We start from the raw sequence: 10,197 nt of genomic DNA, 5'->3' as shown, positions 1-10,197 counted from the left end.
TATCAACATTTAAGTTAGAAAATAATTTCTGAAGTTTGTTTCTGCTCTCTTTTAATCTCCTATAAAAACTCACACACATGGAAGTAAAAATACAAACTAACTAATTTCTGTGGTTTGTTAATAACTAGTCTGTAGTGAATTAAACCTGAATTCATTCTGTTACAAGTTTTTGGCAGCTTGGAACTCACTATATTTTAGTTTTTCTCTATTCCCTAAATGCAGATTGCTTGATGGTGTGTAAGAGAGCTAATTAGATATAAATACCAGCCAGCACCCAAATAACAAGGATCATGATGATCATACAGTGAGCAGCTGTGCCACTTGATAAATTGCTTTCTTTTCTAATACTGCAGCAATTCAAACATTTTCGAGCTCCAAAAATGGTTTCCCCTTCATAGGCCAGATTTATTTTTTTTAATTTTTATTTTAAATTTCAGTTAATACAGGACTTTAAAAGGCAAGAAAAATCTCAGTCGTGGTGAACTTTTGTTACAAAAGCTAGATAGGATCCTTATTGACTCTGGCCTTCTCTGATTTCTTGATTGAGAACACAGCAACATAGAGGAGTAATGCTAACTGGGTGAGTAAAAGAGGGAACACTGGATTCTTTTGAGAAGTAGTAAGTAGTCACCCTCTATAAAAATGAGATACATGTACTTTTGTTTCTTTCTTACAGGTTTCTGTTTTGATCTGTCATTAAAACTGGCTATAGTGTTTCATCATTATTTAGAACACCACATCTAAGTTTAATTTTACTCTTATTTAACATCTATTCTCTGTCTGAAGCTATTTAAATGATGTTAAACCAAAGAGGCACTGTCTGTCCTTCCCTAATGGTCTGATAATCTAGCATGAAAAAAGTCAAATTTATTTAATGTTATATAATAAAAGTACAGATAGGTAGGGGATGAAAAGTTGAGAAACTATCCCTGAAAATAACAGAGGACTGGGTCATTACCTATGATAAATAGGTCTGGATGATTTCTCTGATGAAGTGATAGTTCAACTGAGACCTAATTTAATCTGATAAAAATGAATAATTCCATACTTGACCCCAAAAAATCAGCAGCAGTCCACATAGCATACTTTGTAAGCATGTACCTCAGGCCTGTTTTGAAGTGATAAAAATTGCTGGCAACTTGTAGTTTAAGCCCAGCACTTCATGGCTTTGCTAGCCTCCATTAAAATGGTAGCAAAATGATTAAAGCAGAAAGGGGCATAATGTTAATAGGATCAAAATAATAGGAAAATGATAAGAGGAAACAAAATGTTGCAATCTGGAAAGCTGGTGGATGATCAGAAATTGACTCAACACACCCAGTAAATGATGTCAGGAAGCAACTACATTTCTATCCCTCTGTCTCCAAAGCACACAAGGAAGGGTAGTTAGTTCCCAGAAGCTTTCTGGAAGTTGAGTGAGAGGCAAAAAGCAGGAAAATAGGTTTTCAGAGTTCACATGAATTTAGTATGAGTTAGAATTCAAGCCTCTTGTCTACTTCATCTAAGTGGCACACTACCATTTCCTTATAAATATGTATAAATAACAATAAAAGTTAATTCTCTAAAGAAGGAAAAAAATTGAGGATCTCTAGAATAGGAGTATGAAGTATAACTAAAAATTGAGCTGCTGTATTAAAACAGGGATTATATGAAAGTTCACATGGTGAATATTAAGAACCTCCTAATACTTCTCCTACTAAGACTTTAGACTGCTGGCAGCCAGGCTTATACCCTAAAGGAGATTAGAAAATTCAAGTGTCCCCCCAAGGAAATAACTTACCCACATCACATTCCTCTGAGGCCATGGTCAACAAAACTCATCCTGCACACAGAGCTTCCAATATGCTCTTTAGAAGATTAACTGTGAAGTGGCAGTCAAGAGGAACTAGGCATTTGAAAAGAAAAATCTCCAATATGAAAAATGAGTATAAAACAAATAGATATAACCAGGCAACTTGTAACAAGCAGATACTGAATTTTAAATATGATTTTAAAAACCACTATCTTCAGCCAACATGGGTATTAGTATGGGAGTATCTCAAAATATTATGACCCTGCTATACCACCCTTGGGCATATACCCTAAGCACTCTTGCACTCTCACACTCCACTTCAGAGATACGTACACATCCATACTTATGGCAGCTCTATTTACAATAACTAAGGATTACAATCAGTCTAGATATTCATTGGTAGATGAATTGGTATGAAAATATGCTACATAAAATAATATAATTCTATTCAGCTCTACAGAAAAATGAAATCATGAAAATTGTAGGAAAAATGGATAGACCTGGGAAGAATTATATTATGTAAGTGACTGACCTAACTCAAAAAGTCCAAAACTGCATGCTCTCTCTGATGTGCAGATTCTAGCTTTTAAAGTCTTTAAGTATATAATTTAAGTATATAGGGGGCAAATGTTAGTAAAACATGTAAAGGAAGAATGGTAACAAGGATTGAATATAAAGAGATGATGTGGAAGAGGGATGAGGGAAGGGTGAAAGAACACAGTGACATGTAAACAGAAGGGGGTAGATGTAGGGGAGATGAGGAATGATTATAACCAATTGTATTTGAACATGCCAGAATCAATGATACCAAAATCTCTGTATATCAACTAGAACTATTTTAAAAATAAATCAACAACCTAGTATGTTTAAGAAGATGACAGAGGATATTAATACATGAAACAAAAGCTTTCTGCTAAAAAACCACAAATGCCATTTAAAGAATACAAAGAATACTTGACATTTAGAAATAATTCATCAGCCTTAACTTCATGATAAGAGTTAAAATGTAAAAATTGAGACAGATTCCAGGAAACAAGAGTAAACAAGGCGATACACATAGGAGAGAAAAGTTGGTAGAAGTACAAGACCAATTCATGAGAACCAAGACTTAGATAACAGGAGTTTCAGAAAAAAAAAATATAGAACTTAGAATGAAGAAAATAATCAAAGAAATAATCCAATAAACACTTCCGGGATCAAAGGACATGGTTTTCCATTGAAAGGGCTCATCAAATGCCAAGAACAGTAGATAAAATAACAACCTTCACTAAACACATCAAAATAAAATTTTAGAAGACTAAAGGATAGATTATACATTTCACACAAAGGATCAAATCTCAGAATGGTGTCAGACTACTCAACAATATCCAAAGTAGAAGACACTGGCACACTTATTTAAAATATCCTAACATAAAAATGTCTGCCAACCTAGAGTTGTTTGGTTATAAACAATCATCCAAGTCAAAGTTAGACATAAAACTTCATATATATATATATATATATATATATATATATATATATATATATAATGATCAAAAACTATGCCACTCAGACATTTTTTCCCAGAAGCCTACTATACAACAGGCAAAAATATCCCAACATGCATACACACACACACACACACACACACACACACACACACACACACACATTCTAAGAATCCCCTTAAGAAACTGCTACAACTTGTAGCAAATGTGCACAATTGGAATGAGTTTAAAGCCAAATTGCTGATAAAATACACTGAAAACTGAGAAATCCAAAAAGAAAATTATAACTGAGGGCAGAACAAAAAGATAGTTTTGAAAAAAGAATGCTTTGTATACTTGAAGTTCAGCACAGCTTAGTATATGCTTAATCCTAATTATACAAGCTTTGAAAAGTTCATTAACACTATTGAGAGGACTGGGCACATGGCCTATAGTTGAGGTTGTGAAAGAAAAGACTCAACTGCAATAAAAGGGAAACAAACAATGTTAAAATTTAGTACCAAAATTAATTTACAGGATAAGTACATTATTTAGCTACCTGGAGGTAACTAAACATCTGGTATTATAAGAATGAGAGTAGTTGTTTCCAGGTGGCTGAAAACAAGGAATAGAGGCAAGAAAATGCATTTAATAGGCCTTACAGAACTATTTGAGTATTTAAATTGTATACTTGTATAGTTTTGATAAAAATAAAAACTAAATTTAAAACAGAATTGAATAAATGCTTCTCTCACTTTTGGTTACTCTCTCTTTTCAGATGGAAGTGGCCACTGGTGTGATTCAAAAGTCACCATAGTGCTAAGAACAAGTGACAGTGTAATGTTTAGCACTAAGTGAGACACCACTTTCCATCTTCCAAGGATCAGGATCCTTTGTGGAAGAAGTAGAAGAAAGAATGCAAAAACCAAAAGAAGAGGAGTACTGCTTAAAATACTATCTTCTAGACACAAGGTGGCCCTGATATTCATGACCTTGCAGTGTCTGACAGAACCTACACAATATTTTCATAATAGGAGGGAAAGATGATGACACCAAAACAAAAGAGAAAGCCAGGCATGGTGACACACATCTTTAATATTAGCACTTGGGAGCGAGAAGTAAGAGAGTTACAATAAGATTGAGGCCACCCTGAAACTATACATTAAATTCCCATTCAGCCTGGGCTAGAGTGAGACCCTACCTCAAAACACCAAGATGAGAGAGAGAAACTAATTGGAAAAGGAAGGGAATTTGATATAGGGTAGAATTGAGAGGAGGAAAATGGGGATGGAGTGGTAATTATCATGATTTTTATGTATATTTATGGAATCTGTCAATAAAAAGTTTAAGAACAAATTCAATAGCTATAAAAATAGAGGCCTTGATATATATGGATTTATATTATATTATCTTATATTAGCAGTTCAAACTTCTTTGAACTGGGTTGGTGGTAAAAATATAGGAAATGATTTATCTCTTATTAAGACTTAATTGAATACAAATTCTGATTTTATCTCTTTAAACTCATTGATATAGAGTCTGGCAGAGAATTTTTCTTATGGAATAGTCATTCTTACCATTTTATTTGGTTATCTTTATCTGTTATTTTAGGCTTTTCCATGTGTTTCTCCCAGTGTGTCAACTGAACACTAAATATCTTAATTCTGAGTTTATCTCCAACTTTCTTAACCATGAACACAAAAAATTTTGAGGAGCGTATTACTTTTTTTTTTTTACAATTAAGACAACAGAGTTTATATATATATACAGCAAGACCTAGTGCTCTGATTCCTCTGTGTTTACTATCAATACACTAACAGTGGGACCGAGGTTGGAGGAGGTGGTAGCGACATTCATTACAAGACAACGTGACAGCGGAACCCCAGCTTGACTTTAAGGAATGGATTCTATCCAGGCAGGAGCAACCAATTCAGCTTCACACACATTATCATTCTGGAGCTCAGGAACAAGAAACGTGTGGTTGTACATACAACTCCGTCTGTAGGTCCTACTTTAGTTTCAGAGAAGAAATGCACTCACTGCATTAATATTATGAGTTGGGGTTTCTTATGTGACTCCTAAATCCATCTACTATTTTTGTTTGGATATAATTTACACCTATGGCAAGAATACTAGCACAAAGAGCCCTGGTTCAGGGGTGGTCCTCAGTGCCACGGAGCTGGCTGTCACTGCTAAATCTGCTGCTTGCGGCGGCCTCGGTGCTCTGGGTTTGCCGAGTGGAGTCCTCACCATTTAGGCTCTTCCTACACACAGGACATGTGCCATGCAGTTCTAACCAGGGCACAATACAGCTACTGTGAAAGAAGTGGTTGCAGGGTAACTGCCGGACTTCCTTTTCAACTGTGTAATCTTCTTTGCATACCGGACATTCTAAACCCTTGTCAACTTGTTCCTGAGTTACTGTCACTGTTGGAAGAGATGTGATTTTTCCATGTCAGCTGGGCATGGCCCTGTATTTTCCAGTTGTCCTAAAAGCTGGGTTACAATGGCATCAAGCCCTGTCTGACCCCAGGTATAGTCCACAGGGTTGGAATGCAGTATCCCGCTCCAAGAAAAGGGGTGTAGAGATCCAGGAATTGCAGAACTTGCAAAGAACCCTGCAAATATCTGTTGTATTATTCCTTCAATAGCTGGAGATCTGTCAGGACGAGCACTTCTTGTGTCATTTGCAACCTTGGAGGCTGACTTGGTCCTCAGAAGACAGTGTGAGTTTGATGACCCCTCTCATTGGCTCTATTGTCTTGGTCCAATGGACTGCTACTTAGAAATGGTCTAAACTCTTGGAAAAACACTGTGTGATCCAAATGGACCCAAAGCTCTGCGAAGTGTGTTGATGAGCTGTTGTCTATCCGGCCACCACCACCACCTAGAAAAAGAGCATGGGTCCCTAGAGCAGCCCCACTGTTGCAGTCAGGTTCGTATTGCTCGAAGAAATCATTCAACGAGAGCAGTTTATGGGGGAAAAATGTTTATTTTTGCTTACAGGCTGGAGGAAAAGCTCCATGATGGTAGGGCAAACAATGGCATGAGCAGAGGTGGACATCACCCCCTGGCTAACATAAGGGGGACAAAAGCAGCAGGAGAGTGTGCCCTGGATTACTTTTTGACAACAGAACATTTCTAAAAGATGAATAGACTTGCTCACTTAAAGTCTATGGATCTTACAATAGATTTATATACACTCCAAAGTTTGTTCTTTTCACCCTAAAATTTGTACTCATAGACTCATGAGATATATAGCTTGTGGTCACACAAAGATAACTAAATAAGGACAAAATATTTTATGGAATATGTGCATATTTGGTGGTACAATTATTCATTCTACTAACAAGAAATATTTTGAAATCTATGTTAAGATATGTGTTGAAAGTCTGAAATTCTACCATTTATATCTAAGTTGTCATTTAAAAAATGTAAACTGTTATTACTCAAGAATATGCAGAGGGGTTTATATGAAAATGAAATAGTGGCATGGACAATAATAGAATTAAATGATTCGTTGCATTGGTTCCATTATTGGCATCAAATAAATGTTCCCCAAAAAGATTTTCAATAACAGAATTTATATGCATAAGAGTAAAGGTCACAATTAGAATATTCTGACTAATAAACTGCTTACTAACAGATGTAGTGGGAAGACAAGTCTGCTTATCCTTTAAGCCCAAGTTGTAGGCAAATCATAGTAGATCTGTGGAACATTTTCATTCCATGTATATTCAGTTCATAATATAATCTTTTTCTTATTATCAAAGTAAAATGAAGAAAATATGATAGAGCAAAAGCATAACAAAATAGCATAATATACAAAAGCACAAGTACAAACTAAAATGAAACATGTATGTAATACTATGCCTAGAATCAGAGATAAATCCATTAATATCATGTCAAGTTAACACACGTCCTCACAATCCCCATTCTAATGATATGGCATATATTTGTATGTACAGACAGACCTTTACAAATTAGATTATGTTGTAGACAGTAGATTTCACCTTGGTTTTTAAAAATTTAATATTGTACCGGGCATGGTGGTGCACGCCTTTAATCCCAGCACTCCGAAAGCAGAGGTAGGTGGATCGCTGTGAGTTCAAGGCTACCCTGAGACTGCATAGTGAATTCCAGGTCAGCATGGACTCAAGTGATTCCCTACCTTGAAAAATAAAAAAAAATAATGTTATGAAATTGTCTTATGTCAATAAATAGACTTCTACAATATAGTTTATAGTGTACAATAAGATGTCAACATATGAATATACCATAACTTACATAATCAGTCTTCTGCTATAAAATTTTTTATTATAAATTAAACCAATATGAGAATCACTATGCATGAATTTTTGTACACATTTCTGATGTTTCAAATTAATTTCTAAAAGTGGAATTTATGAGTCAAACACTTCTATCACTGATTCTGATTCAATAATTTTACCTCTAGAAGTTTAGTCTCAGGAACAAAACTTAAGGCTCTTTTATAATCTATTTTCAAAATTTAAATCTACTGCTCACTTAATGGATTTCAAAAAAGACATTTTTCATTTCATTTTGATCAAATGAATAAAAAATTTCCCACAAGGAAATGTACAGGACTGGCTTCATGGTAAATTCTACAAATATTTAAGGAAGAATGAATACAATCCCTCCTCAGAAAGAAAAGATAACACTTACAAAGGGATCTATAAATTTTATTGTTTGTAAAACTTTAATTATGAAGAAAATAATAGCTAAAGAAATCCAGCAATATGCAGAAAGGTTTACAAAGCATGACCAAGTGGGACTTATCTAACGATCATAGAAAAATCATTTGTGAACTCCAATAGAAAAATAAATATCCTCAACAGTGTAGGAACAAAAAGGAATTTGAAATCCAATAAAGAACATGTAGATGAAAGCACACAAGTATTGTGTGTCAAAGGAAAACAACTAAAGTATCCTGTCTCACATTAGAAACAGGCCAAAAATTCCAACTTGTACCACTTCTATTTAATATCATCTTCGAAGTTATAGTCAAGAAAATTAGGCATGAAAAATAGAACATATTTATTTTGAAAGAAAAATATATTTTTTTCTCTGAACATAATCCTGTATATAAAAATTTGAATCCAAGCATGGAGCACACACCTTTAATCCCAGCACTCCACTCGAGAGGCAGAGGTAGAAAGATCACTGTCAGTTCAAGGCCAGGCTGCAACTATAGAGTGAGTTCCAGGTTAGCGTGAGATAGAGTGAAATCCTACCTTGAAAAGAAAGAAAGGAAGAAAAAAAAGAAAGAATGGAAGGAAAAGAAAAACAACCCTTAAAGCATTCCTGCTAAAATTATACCTAGTACCTAGTAATGGTCAAAAAGATTATAGAATGTAAGATACACATATAGATATCACTTACATTATTATACCCTATTAGGGAATTACCTGTTATATAACACTGTTTTATGTCCTCAGAAAGAGTAAAACACTTAACAGTAAACTTAACAAAAGAAGTATAGGAATTGTCTTGTACTCTAACACCTACTAAATTCTGTTGAAATAAATGAAAGATCTAAATAAAACGAAAAAGCACCCAGTGTTCACAAATTATGATATATATTATAAATATATATATACATCAAATGTCATACACACACACACACACCCTGTTCTCCCCCCTCCCCCAGGCCTCTCTGCTTGAGGTATATGGGTCATGCATTGTGGAGTTAGCATTCAGTTATGTGTAGGAGGCTTTACGAGGTACTGGGGAGCTAGGGACTTGTCACATTATTTAGCTTTAGATTATTGACAACTTCCATAATTATAGCCAATAAACAATGGTAACCCCTTTTCTACTTTCCCCTTCAAACCTCCACTGTCTATCATACCTCCCCACATCAGACACTTTATTTTATTGTTTCTCTACTTTTTTATTAATTAGTTTTGTAATCAGTGAATACAGTCAAGTTGTACCATTGTTAGCCTCCTCCATGTACTACCACCTCCCCCTGGCCCCTCCTTATTGAGATATATGGGTCATGCATTGTTAGTTAGCACTCAGTTATGGGTAGGAAGAAATGTCTCTGTGCATCATGTCCCAATGTGTGGCTATGACATTCTTTCTGTCCCCTCTTCCACAAAAGTTCCCTGAGCCATGTTGGGTTCATTTTTGGTCTGCTTCAGTGATGAGATGTAAGGACCTTCTGTGTCTCTGGATATCTGATTTGGTAGGAGTTGATAGTTCTCTGTGTTGATCTCCTTCCCCCTTGTGCTGGTACCAAGTTCACCAAGAAAACAGCACCCTTGTTTGTTTCACCAATTATATTTGTTTCAGCTGGGGCCCTTTTGAGGTATGATGGGGGGGTTCTCTCTTTAGGATCTACATCTATCTGAAAAAGAGAAACAGATTCTCCAAGAGAAAGTAAAGTTACCACCAGATAAGTGGGATAAACCTTATTTTTTTTTAGAGAGAATTTAATAGATGTAGGCCCTCTTATAGCCCACGATTGGTGGTAGCTTGATAATAGAGAGCGGGCTCATGTTTGGATATGGTTATGACTTGTTTCCCAGCTCCATCTATGGGTTACGTTCCACTGAGTGGACCAGTTAGCAAAATCAAAAGCACTGGGTTTCTCACCATGGCTGTGTGCCACAATAGCACTTGTGTGAGCATCACAACAGGTTATTTTCTGCTAAGTAGGTTAAACTATGAGTTGCTTGGAAAGATATTGGTCATTGTACACCAGTCCCATATGTATCATCTTCTGGCACTAGACCCACTGACTTTCTGGGGACTGATTCTCTTCCAGCTTCCAGCCATGTCACTCCATATTACATGTCAATCACACATGATGTCTTCAGCAGTAGGGCCTTACCACTAACCTTTGGTGGGTCATCAAGTACTCTGACAGAAATCTGTCATTATTTCAAGAAACCTTGTAGGTCTCTCTGATCA

The 10,197-nt window shown here is 35.6% G+C and overlaps 1 pseudogene; it reads right to left on the bottom strand.

Annotated features, from left to right (window-relative positions):
- Positions 1 to 5,410: 5,410 nt before the first annotated feature.
- Positions 5,411 to 10,197, bottom strand: part of LOC101614152 — a 49,935-nt pseudogene continuing 45,148 nt past the window's right edge.

The sequence above is a fragment of the Jaculus jaculus genome, chromosome X (genome assembly GCF_020740685.1).
Source record: "Jaculus jaculus isolate mJacJac1 chromosome X, mJacJac1.mat.Y.cur, whole genome shotgun sequence".
NCBI classification, from domain to species: domain Eukaryota; kingdom Metazoa; phylum Chordata; class Mammalia; order Rodentia; family Dipodidae; genus Jaculus; species Jaculus jaculus.
This window is presented reverse-complemented; position numbering and strand designations above follow the sequence as displayed.